Source organism: Malaclemys terrapin, chromosome 4 (genome assembly GCF_027887155.1).
Source record: "Malaclemys terrapin pileata isolate rMalTer1 chromosome 4, rMalTer1.hap1, whole genome shotgun sequence".
NCBI classification, from domain to species: Eukaryota; Metazoa; Chordata; order Testudines; family Emydidae; genus Malaclemys; species Malaclemys terrapin.
The window spans coordinates 112647416-112659640 of NC_071508.1; the positions used below are offsets into that span (position 1 = coordinate 112647416).

General features: G+C 45.4%; 1 long non-coding RNA gene across 2 annotated transcripts; it reads left to right on the forward strand.

The window, feature by feature from the left end:
- Positions 1–3423: 3423 nt before the first annotated feature.
- Positions 3424–10232, forward strand: LOC128837198 (uncharacterized). Of its 2 annotated transcripts, none has more exons than XR_008444919.1 (3): positions 3424–3459; positions 8103–8651; positions 9639–10232. It is a non-coding gene; the product is annotated as an uncharacterized LOC128837198 (long non-coding RNA). The 2 variants fall into 2 exon arrangements; XR_008444920.1 differs by lacking the exon at positions 3424–3459 and adding an exon at positions 3509–3545.
- Positions 10233–12225: the final 1993 nt, after the last annotated feature.

The window sequence follows — 12225 nt, forward strand, 5'->3', positions numbered from 1 at the left end:
TCCCACTCAAGTGTATTCGAGATCAGACCTGTTTGTGTATATGTGACTATGTTCAGCCTCTAGTAGCTACAATCTAAAAAAAGCTATACTTCCTAATACTTCTATAAAACCACATATGTTTTTATAGGTTATAATTAGTCAGTGGGCTCATGAAGCCTTGTTTTTGTATTAGCAAAATTTCAGTTATCACAGTTTGGTTTTTCTACAGAAGGACAACATGAGAGCCAACTCTAGTTTTTAGTTTTCACTTTACAGCTGAAAGGAATGTAGCCTTTTAGAATATGGAGTATTTTATACTTTCCAAGTTTCCCCTGATAGACTTCACTAAAATAAATATAATATTTTTCTCATCTTTTAAATTAATAGGGATATCCCATCTCCTAGAACTGGAAGGGACCTTGAAGATCATCAAGTTCAGTCCCCTGCCTTCACTGGCAGGACCAAGTACTGATTTTGCCCCAAATCCCTAAGTAGCCCCCTCAAGGACTGAACTCACAACCCTAGGTTTAGGAGGCCAATGTGCAAACCACTGAGCTATCCTCCCCCCCCCCCCCATTTTATTCAAAATTTGAATAATTTTGCTCTGCTTCTAGTACTACAGAGATTAAAAAAATAAAAAACATGCAAATTCCAAGCTCAACAATACTTATACAATATACTTATAAGAGCAAGAACTAAATGATGTCCTCTTCTTCTCTGAAAATTGACAAAACACACACTGAAGAACATGCAGTACAAGAGGCACAACACAGCTAAAGATATACGGGAGCAGGCAGTAAACACGCTCCCAACATTGCTCAAATTCAAATACAAGCCCACAGGAACGCAATCTTCACAGTGGCCATAATTAATATAGAAACATGTACATGTAGCACACAGGAAAACAGCTTCAGCAATGCATGAATATACATAGGAAGAGGCAAAAGTAGCCTTTCAACATTGTCGATACCCACATAAAAGCATATGGTAAACCAGACCCTCACATAAGCAAAAATGCATATAAGAGCACAAAGGAAACTGGCCCCAACATTGCAAAAAAAACATATTTTAATGAAAGGGGTGGGTTCGGCTTCAAATGATTTGGTGTTTGTTTCAGATAAATATTTAAAAGTTCAGATGCTTACCCAAACTATCCAATGGACCCTTGAGAGACCCTCCCCCCTACGTGTCTTCGTACCTGGCGTTGTCTTTTGGATGGAAGTCTGGTGTCATTCTTCCCTGACACTGGCATCATCTGAGGTGAATGGCTGATCTTCGCCACTTCCAAAACACTCCCACCCCACACACTGACTTCCCCACCCCACAAATCCTCCTTCTATCAACACCCAGGATCATAATCCTATACTGAGAGCTCAGTGAGGGATACCTCTGGGGGTCAGGATGGGCTTGGAGAAACCAGGGATGGGCCTGGGAGAGGAGATAAATTAAAACAGTATTCTTATCATCTTTCCTTTTTCCCCAAATCTGGAAATGGAAAGGGATTCACAACACCTAGTCTTGGGGTCTGAATCTAACACACTGAATCTGACATACCCCAAAGTCAAGAGGTGTGTTGTTTGGATCTGATGCTCTAATAGAGGCCCAATGTTAGTATTTAAAGCCTCAAATAATATATTGTAGGAACAGCCTACCTGTTTCCTGCCTTGTGTCCTTTCACAGCACTTAAGACTAATGAGGTTGGAGGTGCTTGCAATCCTGTGGTACAATTTCAATAAGATGAGAAATCCCTATCTCATCTGGGTCATCCTTTCAATTGACACTCAAGGCATTTTTGTTTCCTTTTCCATTTGTGACTGGTTGTTTTATCCAGTTTATGTTTGGGTTGGAGGTGATTTCCTCTTCTCACCCATTCAGGAATTTATTGGCCTATGTTTGCCATTTTTAATGGGGATGTTTCAGATTCTTGAACACAAACACCATTTGAATGTATTTATTATTGTTTCTCTCCACTTCTGCTCATAGAATTTATTTTAGTCTTTATCTGAACTCTCTATGAAACTGCTCTTCATGTTCAAAGGCAAATCATTCTGTCTCTGGCAGACTTGCAGATGGAGCAGGTAAATCCCCATTTCTGGCAGAATTCATGGGACTACTCTAGTCACAACATCTTGTCTCCATTAGGACCGAACACAGGCTCTCTCCTGATCATTGGGCCTGGTTTCTCCAGCACTTATGGGGCATCATACTCTCATATTTATTCCACTAGCTGATTTTCCCAATCATTTGGAAGGGTAGGGGTATTTCTCACTCTTCACTTGCTTTCTAGGTCTCCTAATTACCTCATTTTGCTGCTTCCCCCTCCCTTTGGCCAAATGGCCAAAAACCTTAAAATTCTGCTGTTTCCTCCCTCATTCTCCCCATCCCTTAATCGCTCTCGTTATTTTGGCCAAAAAGACTGTAGAAAAGACTGTCACTCAAGGGGGCTGTGTTGTTACCCCTTTATACTGTATTCAGCCCATCCAACAGCCTCAGGAACTCATGGTCTATCCAGCCTGCAGACTCCCTTCATCACTCTGAGCCATAAGATGAAAGGTTCAAACCCCACAAACAGGCATCTGGCTAGTACTCAAGGCTTGCACACCATCCTGTACAAGACAGCTGTTGGGTAGGGATAACCACGTTGCCCTTTAATGAAGATGCTCCCTTCCAATGCAGTGCTGGTGATAAATCATGGTAAGAGAAAGGCCAGCTTGTGGTACTTTTAAGTTTTAAACATGAGGGAGACTAATCCTGGCAACCTCAGCTCCCATCCTCTTCTTCCATCAAACCTCTTTGGATGCCCAAGGCTGCCAGGCGCAGATAACAGCCTTTGGCTGATATACACCGTGGAGGTTTTGAGGGGTGTACCTGCTTACCAAGCACTTGCAGCTCCCTCTCTTCATTCCCTCTCGCTTTGCCCCTTCCCTCCAATCTACTGTGCCTCATGCCCACTCCTGCGGCCCCTGGCTGAAGAGTAAGGGAGGCCGCGGGAACGGTGGCACAGCACGGAGGCTCCCTGTCGCACAAACAAAGGGGTGAGTGCACTAGGGTCCCTCACTCCCTCGCGTACTTCCCATCTAGGGACGCAGATGGCGCCAAAACAAAACGGACGGCAGACCTGGCCGCGCGTGCGCAGTAGAGCCGCTCAGCTCGATCAACCAGAGGCTGGAGCTCGTTCCACGCAAGCGCATTGAAGCTACCCTAGAGGTGACTCAATGTTAAGCCTAGAAAAGTCAGTTAAAGCCCCTCCACCCGCCATTTTAGGAGCGGGGAAAGCCGGAAGTGGTGGGAGGGGCCGCACAGACCCCACCCACTCCAGGCTGGAAACGGAAGAGGTACCTCAAGATAGGGCTTCTCTAGGCGACGGGGAGGTTTGTACTCTATGTTGCCGGTCGGACGCATGCGCTGCTTGGGAGGGTAGCTAGAGAGAGTCGGAGTGCTGCTGGAGGGAGAGCCGCCGCTAGTAGTACCTGTGCCCAGGTGGGTGAGGGGCGGGGGGCAGAGGAGGAGTAGGGCGCGGGGGGGGAAGCTGGATTCGTGGAGGCGCAGTCGAGCTGCGGGAGAAGGTGAGGAGGGGGGCGAGGGAGCCTAATGGGGGGTGGTGAGCGCAGAGGGGGCACTAGAGAGAGTGGAGTGGGAGTGGTGTGAGGGCCACGCTTAAGATGGGTGCTCAGGAGGGGTGACGTGGGGGGGCTTGAGGTGGCGGCCTGATGGGGGCATAACAGGGTCAGTTGGGGGGGCATTTAGGGTGTAGCGGAGAAGAGGGCCAAGGAGCGCAAAGAGGGGGCTGAGTGATCCGACATCGGGGTGTCCAGCGGGCACCCAGTTTGGGGATGTGCCGCAAGGGCGGTGGTGTGGCCTTCCTGCTGCCGCCTGCAGGCTTAGCCGGGAACACGTGAGCCTTGAGAAATGGTGTTGATGATAATGACACCGCTTCCGTGCGCTGTTCTGAGATGATCCCACATCTTACTCGAAAGCCCTCCCTTTTTAATGATATGTCTGTTACCGATAAAAGTCCTGGAGACTGAATTCCTCCCCTTATCGCTGGAGGGAGCCCTTCCTTCCAGCACAGAGGAAAGGTATACTGGTGTGGCAGCTTCCACTGCCCAGCTTCTGTGCTCAAATTGCTGCCTTCCTTGAGCTTAGATTGCTCACTAGGTCATCAGTTCAATTTATACCAATTATGACTGGGGGGTGTTTGTGAAATAGACTCCTGCTCACTAGACTTGGACTACCTATTTATTTCATATGTGCCACTAAGCAACTGCTGGATGGTAACAGCTTTCCCATTTAGTGATCTGAGCCAGTCTAAAAGCAGTGAATTAAAGTTACGAGCTTTAGTAGCCTATTAAAACTCCAGAGTTGCATAGCTCCTAGTGCTTTAAAAAACAAAAAAACAAAAAATGGTGTAGGGGGAAATGAGCAAATGTTATTGCTCTCCCTGTCACGCTTCCAAATTTTTCCCATTTCGGTGATACTGTGATCGAGCCCATGGGTGATATATTCCTGTTTTACCCTTTCCTAATCTCTTAAAGGGATAAACCCTCCGATGTGACTCAGTCTCTTTGGTTAAATGGTTCAATGGTTAATGTGTCTCATCAGTACATGTAAACTGATTAAAAAGAAATGCCCCTATCTGTCTCAGGGAGGGGGATAAGTGATCAAGAAAGAGATGAGGGCAATGATGCCATCTCTCGCATACACTGAGTTGGGCCACTAATCTGCAGTAACTGCACAATCCTGGGGGTCCATATTTATTTTTGATGAGTGATAGCTCTAGATAAAATTAATAAGAGATTAAATGTCAGATCATATTTTCATTTACTTTAAATTAATTTCACCTGTGATGTGAGAATCCATCAGATACGTACTTTCTCAAATTGTATTTCCCCATCAGTAATAAAAATTCTTCAGTAAGAACTTAACTAATGATTTTGTTAATGATGCACAGGCTGGGGTAGAATCTGGCTTGCTCTTCCATAGTTACATTGGCTCTGTAAATACTAACAGGTCAGCAGATATGATTAAACATGCAGATAGCAGAAATGGAGGGGGAGGGAAAGGACCATTAAAGATATACTCTTTCACTAAGCATTAGTCTGTCTATCTTAGTTTTACCTAGTGTTAATTGTCATAATATCTCAGCACTATTATCTAGTTAATCTATGTAACTCACTGCCACAAGATGTCAAGGCCAAGAACTTACAATATCTAAACTTCTTAGAAATTCTGCTGTGGATAAGGAAACCACCCACAGTTATTAGACAGAATGAAAATGTATAGTGGATATGAATACTTATGCTTCAAGGCATAAGTCAACTACTAACTCTGATGAGTTCAGAAGAAACTTGTTCTGAGTAGGTTTATTCCTGTACATGGTTTATTGCGTCATCTTGCATTGTCCGCTACTGGAGACTAGACTTCATGGACCACTGGTCTGACCCCTTATAGAAATTCCTCTGTTCCCATTTTACAGTTCACTTTTCATATCAGAACTATTCTCTAACGCAACCATACTAGAGCAAAAAATTGCTTTTAAAAACAATTTCCTACCTATGTAACTAAGAACATCTAAGAGTAATAAAATGTAAATAACTTCTAAAATTGATTTTTAGTGTGTTTATGCAAATTAATAAGTCTGGTTCTCTTTTTTGTTTCTTGTGCATTAGCACAAATCAGTTGTCTGGATTGCAGACACTGCAAAGGAATGTTTGAATCCAAACATGCTGTGTGTTTTTTGCTTTTTCATAAATGTTTTTATGGTTTAAAAAGACATTAGGCTTAATAAATTCCTCTGTCCTGTCCTCCCAAGGGTTGGATATTTGACTGATCCAAAAATAATTGGTCAATTGACCAGTCAAATATTGGTCAAAAATGGTCAAATATTATCAAAGCATGAATATATTAGAACAGTTTTTTTTTTTTTTAAAGTAATTTTTTTATGGTATTCAGTAGGCTTAGCCTTAGATACTTATGCATGATAACTCAATTAAGTAACTTGTTTTTTGTAATTTTAATTCAGAAAAATGTGAAACAATTAAATAAAATTGTGAAAAAAGGAGAGACCTTAATATTACCTTTTAAAACAATATTAGGTTAGCATTTAAATGTGATTGTTATTCAAGACTGAGCAGTTAAAGAACAGACGTGAAATTAAACAGAAAAGAAATACTTAGGAACTATAAAAAAGAGCCATTTTAAAATGCACTTATGCTAGATAGGCAGCGGCTCAATTCTTCAAGCAGCTTAATGGCTGTACATCTATTCTCTTTGTGTTGAAGGAGGAGGCTCCCTTCTACCATTCCCTTTTGAATTAATTTCTGTATATTTGTCTAGTCAGTTTACATTGTAGGCACTTCGGGGGCAGAGACCATGTTTTTTAATGTACTTTATAATCAGCCATGTACACTGATAGCCTGGTGAACAAATAAAGATATAGGTATGTACAGTGTTTAGAAGATTACAACCAATCAAGATGTTGAATTTTCAGCTAGTTCTCCTCTCCCCCTCCCCCAACAGTAGCATTAGCATGTAATTAAATGTCTTACTAACAGATGAGACCATGATGCAATCAAAAAGTAGGCCACCACCTACATTAGAGCATTCTTGCTCAAATATTTGACAGTATTTGCCCATGGTCAAATAATAGGCATTCAGGTGGTGCTGTTTAACCAGTCATATGATCAGCTTGCCAACACTAGTCCCCTCAACTTTCTCTAACAAAAGTCTGACTTACCTTATCTTGTCTCTATAAGTGAAGAAATCGCTCTTCATTTTCAGAAGTTTGAGTTATGCCTGTCCCACTCTAAAAGGGCAAATTGAAAGATGTAGGAGTGTGGGGTGTGGGAAGCATTATCTTAATTGTACCTTTTTTATGGTTTTCACAGTATAACTTCAGACTTCCCACACCTTTTCAGAACATGAAAGCTTGAAGAAGAGCACTTTACCGGTATAGATATACCAGTATACTGTACTGGTGAAATGCTTCTGGTGTGGACTCAGCTTATTCCAGCAAAACTATACAAAACAAGCTGCACTGACAAAACTGTGTTTTCCACAAATAGCTGTGTCTACAATAGGGACTTTTACTGGCAAAACTATATTGGTTGGGGATTGTACCCCTGTCCAACATAGCTATGCTGGCAGAAGTCTTCAGTATAGACATGGCCTAAGCAACCTTAACTCCCCTTAACACAGTGGTTTTGTTTGTTTTTGGTTTGTTTTTGTTTTGTTTTTTAGTCAGTTCTCTCTGTTTGGGGAAATGGGAATGGAGTTACATCTTTAGTCTTCTATCTACGCTTCAGTCCTTGAAGATGCATGCACATTCTTAAGATGCTTCCACTTCCTAAAGGTCTCCAATTAGCTCACTGACAGCATTCTTTGTAAGAAAATTAAAATATACATGAGTATTCCACTTTACACAAAGGAGCATTGATTTAATTACAGATAAGACAGTGGATATAAAATATATAACTTAACTGGGTCACCATACTGTTCAACTTCACAGTAATCAAGTAGAGCCATGCATTGCCTTTCCACAGTTCAATACAAGAAATTACATTTCCATTTACTAATTCACGTGTCACACGTAAAGAATTAGTAGCTTGTTTAAGAGTCTTTAAAGAGTTAGGAATATTTATGCAGAGAGTCTTCTCCAGATGAATCTATCATATAGTGTACTAAATAAACTCCAGTATGAAACAATTTTAGTTCAGGTTTCAGAGGGATAGCCGTGATAGTCTATATCAGCAAAACCAACAAGGAGTCCTTGTGACACCTTAGAGACTAAGGCCCTGGTCTACACTACAAGTTTAGGTTGAATTTAGCAGCGTTAGGTTGATTTAACCCTGCATCCGTCCACACGACCAAGCCTGTTTTGTCGACTTAAAGGGCTCTTAAAATCAGTTTCTGTGCTCCTCCCGGCAAGGGGTTTAGCGCTAAAATCGACCTCGCTGGGTCGAATTTAGGGTAGTGTGGGCGCAATTCGACAGTATTGGCCTCCGGGAGCTATCTCAGAGTGCTACATTGTGACCGCTCTGGACAGCACTCTCAACTCAGATGCACTGGTCAGGTAGACAGGAAAAGCCCCGGGAACTTTTGAATTTCATTTCCTGTTTGGCCAGCGTGGTGAGCTGATCAGCACAGGTGACCATGCAGTCCCAGAATCGCAAAAGAGCTCCAGCATGGACCGAACAGGAGGTACTGGATCTGATTGCTGTATGCTAAAGAATCCGCGCAGGCAGAACTCCGTTCCAAAAGATGAAATGCCAATATATTTGCCAAAATCTCCAAGGGCATGATGGACAGAGGCTACGACAGGGACAGAGCAGTGCCGCGTGAAAATTAAGGAGCTCAGGCAAACCTATCAAAAAAACAAAGGAGGCAAACGGTCGCTCTGGGTCAGAGCCCCATACGTGCCGCTTCTGTGATGAGCTGCATCCAATTCTGGGATGGGGCCCTACCACTACCCCACCACTGTCTGTGGACACCTGCAAGGGAGGAGTCTCACGCAACAGGGATGAGGATTTTGTGGATGAGGAAGATGAGGAGGAGATTGAGGATAGCGCACAGCAGGCAAGCGGAGAATCCCTTCTCCCCAGCAACCAGGAACTTTTCACCAATACCCTCCCAAGGCAGGCTCCTGGACCATGAACCCGGAGAAGGTACCTCTGGTGAGTGTACCTTTGTAATTATAATACAGGGTTTAAAAGCAAGCATATTTAATGATTAATTTGCCCTGAAGACTTGGGATGCATTCGCAGCCAGTATAGCTGCTGGAAAAGTCTGTTAAGGTGTCTGGGGATGGAGCGGAATCCTCCAGGGACATCTCCATGAAGCTCTCCTGGAGCTACTCTAAAAGCCTTTGCAGAAGGTTTCTGGGGAGGGCAGAACACTTTACCACACCAAGCCAGTAGCAAGTAGCCTGGAATCATTGCAGAACAAAGCATTGCGGCGAATGGGCCCGGGCTTTGGTGGCATTCAAGCAACATCCGTTCTTTATCTCTCTGTGTTAGCCTCAGGAGAGTGATATTATTCATGGTCACCTGGTTGAAATACGGGAAATTTGTTTAAGGGGACATTCAGAGGTGCCCGTTCCTGCTGGGCTGTTTGCCTTTGGCTGAAAAGAAGTCATCCCCGCTGTTAGCCACGCAGTGGTGGGAGCCCCGTTCATGCTGAGCTATTCGCGTTTGGCTGACAGGGATCATCCCTGATACTAGCCACGCGGTGGGGTGTGTGTGTGTGGTGGTGAAGCGATCACCCCAGAGAATTGGGGAGGCGGGGATGGGTTGTGCTGCACATTCACCCTAAAACCGCGGCCCCTCCTTTTAAATGGCCAACCCAACGGGCTTTGCTTGGTATGGGAAAGGAGGGCGCTGCCGTTTTGAAACCATTCCCACATATTTTGAAGGTTGAAGAAGCCGAAACCCTTTGTCTTACCACAGATGCCTGCAAGCCAAATTCTGTTGCCCAGCCGAGCGCGTGTGATGTCTCACACCAAACCGGCAGGCACTCAATATAAGAGGCAAAATGCGATCTTGTATCAAAAGCACATGTCCTATGTAATGTGAATCGCTTGATTCAGTGTGCAATAGTCGTCCCTTTGTTCTCTAAAATGTATCTTTTTAAATATACTACTCTCCCTTTTTTTCCTCACACAGCTGCAAATGTTTCTACGCTCCCCCTATCATCTCCATCCCAGAGGCTAGTGCAGATTAGAAGGCAAAAAAAACACATTCGCTATGGCATGTTCAGAGCTCATGCAGTCCTCCCGCACTGAAAGAGTTCAGCAGAATGCTTGGAGGCAAAGAATGGCAGAGTCCAGGAAAGCGTTAAATGAACACGATGAGAGGAGCACAATGAGAGGAGGCAGGATGCAATGCTGAGGCTAATGGGGGAGCAAACTGACATGCTCAGGCGTCTGGTGGAGCTGCGGGAAAGACAGCAGGAGCACAGACTGCCACTGCAGCCCCTGTATAACCGCCTGCCCTCCTCCCCAAGTTCCATATCCTCCTCACCCAGATGCCCAAGAACGCAGGGGGGAGGCTACGGCACCCAGCCACTCCACCCCAGAGGATTGCCCAAGCAACAGAAGGCTGGCATTCAATAAGTTTTGAACTGTAGTGTGGCCTTGTCCTTCCCTCCTCTCCTCATCCAGCACCCCACCCGGTGCTTCCTCCCTCACCCACCCCTCCTGGGCTACCTTGCGAGTTTTCTCCCTATTTGTGTGATGAATTAATAAAGAATGCATGATTTTGAAACTATGACTTTATTGCCTCTGCAAGCGGTGATCAAAGGGGGAAGGGCAGTTGGCTTACAGGGAAGTAGAGTCAACCAAGGGGGCGGGTTTTCATCAAGGAGAAACAAAGAGAACTGTCACACCATAGCCTGGCCAGTCATGAAACTGGTTTTTAAAGCTTCTTTGATGCGCAGGGTGCCCTGCTGTGCTCTTCTAAGTGCCCTGGTGTCGGGCTGCGTGTAATCAGCGGCCAGGCGATTTGCCTCAACCTAGCACCCCGCCATAACATCTCCCCCTTATTCGCACAGTTATTGTGGAGCACACAGCAAGCAGCAATAACAATGGGAATATTGGTTTTGCTGAGGTCTAACCTAGTCAGTAAACTGCACCATTGAGCTTTTAAACATCCAAATGCACATTCTACCACCATTCTTCACTTGCTCAGCCTATAGTTGAACTGCTCCTTACTACTGTCCAGGGTGCCTACGTATGGCTTCATGAGCCATGGCATTAAGGGGTAGGTTGGGTCCCCAAGGATAACTATAGGCATTTCAACATCCCCAATGGAAATTTTCTGGTCTGGGAAGTAAGTTCCTTCCTGCAGCTGTTCAAACAGACCAGAGTTCCTGAAGATGCGAGCGTCATGCACCTTTCCTGGCCATCCCACCTTGGTGTTGGTGAAACTTCCCTTGTGATCCACCAGTGCTTGCAGCACCATTGAAAAGTACCCCTTGCTGTTTACATACTGGCTGCCAAGGTGGTCCGGTCCCAAGATAGGGATATGCGTTCCATCTATCGCCCCACCACAGTTCGGGAACCCCATTTCAGCAAAGCCATCCACTATGACCTGCACAGTTTCCCAGAGTCACTACCCTTGATAGCAGCAGCTCAGTGATTGTGTTGGCCACTTGGATCACAGCAGCCCCCACAGTAGATTTGCCTACTCCAAATTGATTCTAGACTGACCGGTAGCTGTCTGGTGTTGCAAGCTTCCAGAGGGCTATCGCCACTCGCTTGTGAACTGTGAGGGCTGCTCTCATCTTGGTATTCTTGCACTTCAGGGCAGGGGAAAGCAAGTCACAAAGTTCCATGAAAGTGCCCTTACGCATGTGAAAGTTTCGCAGCCACTGGGAATCATCCCAAAGCCGCAACACTATGCGGTCCCACCAGTCTGTGCTTGTTTCCCGGGCCCAGAATCGGCATTCCACGGCAGGAACCTGCCCCATTACCACCATGATGTTCAAATTGCTAAGGCCCGTGCTTTGAGAGAAGTCTCTGTCCATCTCCTCATCACTATCGCTGTCATCGCCTTCTCGCCCTGCTTTTGCAGGTTCTGCACATACTGCAGGATAATGTGCGAGGTGTTTACAATGCTCACAACAGCAGCGGTGACGGTGAGCTGAGCGGGCTCCATGCTTGCCATGGTATGGTGTCTGCAGGAGAGCAGAGTTGCAGCGGAAGCGGTGGAGGATGACAGTTAGCACTGCGCAGATTTCCCGCAGAAGAGCATGCGTACCTGGTAGCACATGACAGACAACATGGAGAAATTCACTATTGAGACAAGAGCACCAGAGGAGAGTTGCAGCGGAAGCAGTGTATGACGACAGTTAGCAGTCCTACTGCACCATCTGCTGACAGCAGCACCCAGGATACAACAGCGGCGGTGTCGGTGAGCTGAGCTGAGCGGGCTGCTCGCTTGCCGTGGTATGGCGTCTGCACGGAAAAAAGGCGTGAAATGATTGTCTGATGTTGCTTTCACAGAGGGAGGGGCGAATGACAACATGTACCCAAAACCGCCCGCAACAATGTTTTTGTCCCATCGGGCTTTGGGAGCTTAACCCAGAATTCCAGTGGGCAGCAGAGACTGTGGGAACTGTGGGATAGCTCCCCACAGTACACCACTCCGTAAGTTGATGCTAGCCACGGTAGTGAGGACACCCTCCGCCGACTTAATGCGCTTAGTGTGGAAATACAAAATCAACTTCTATAAAATCGACCTAATTTCGTAG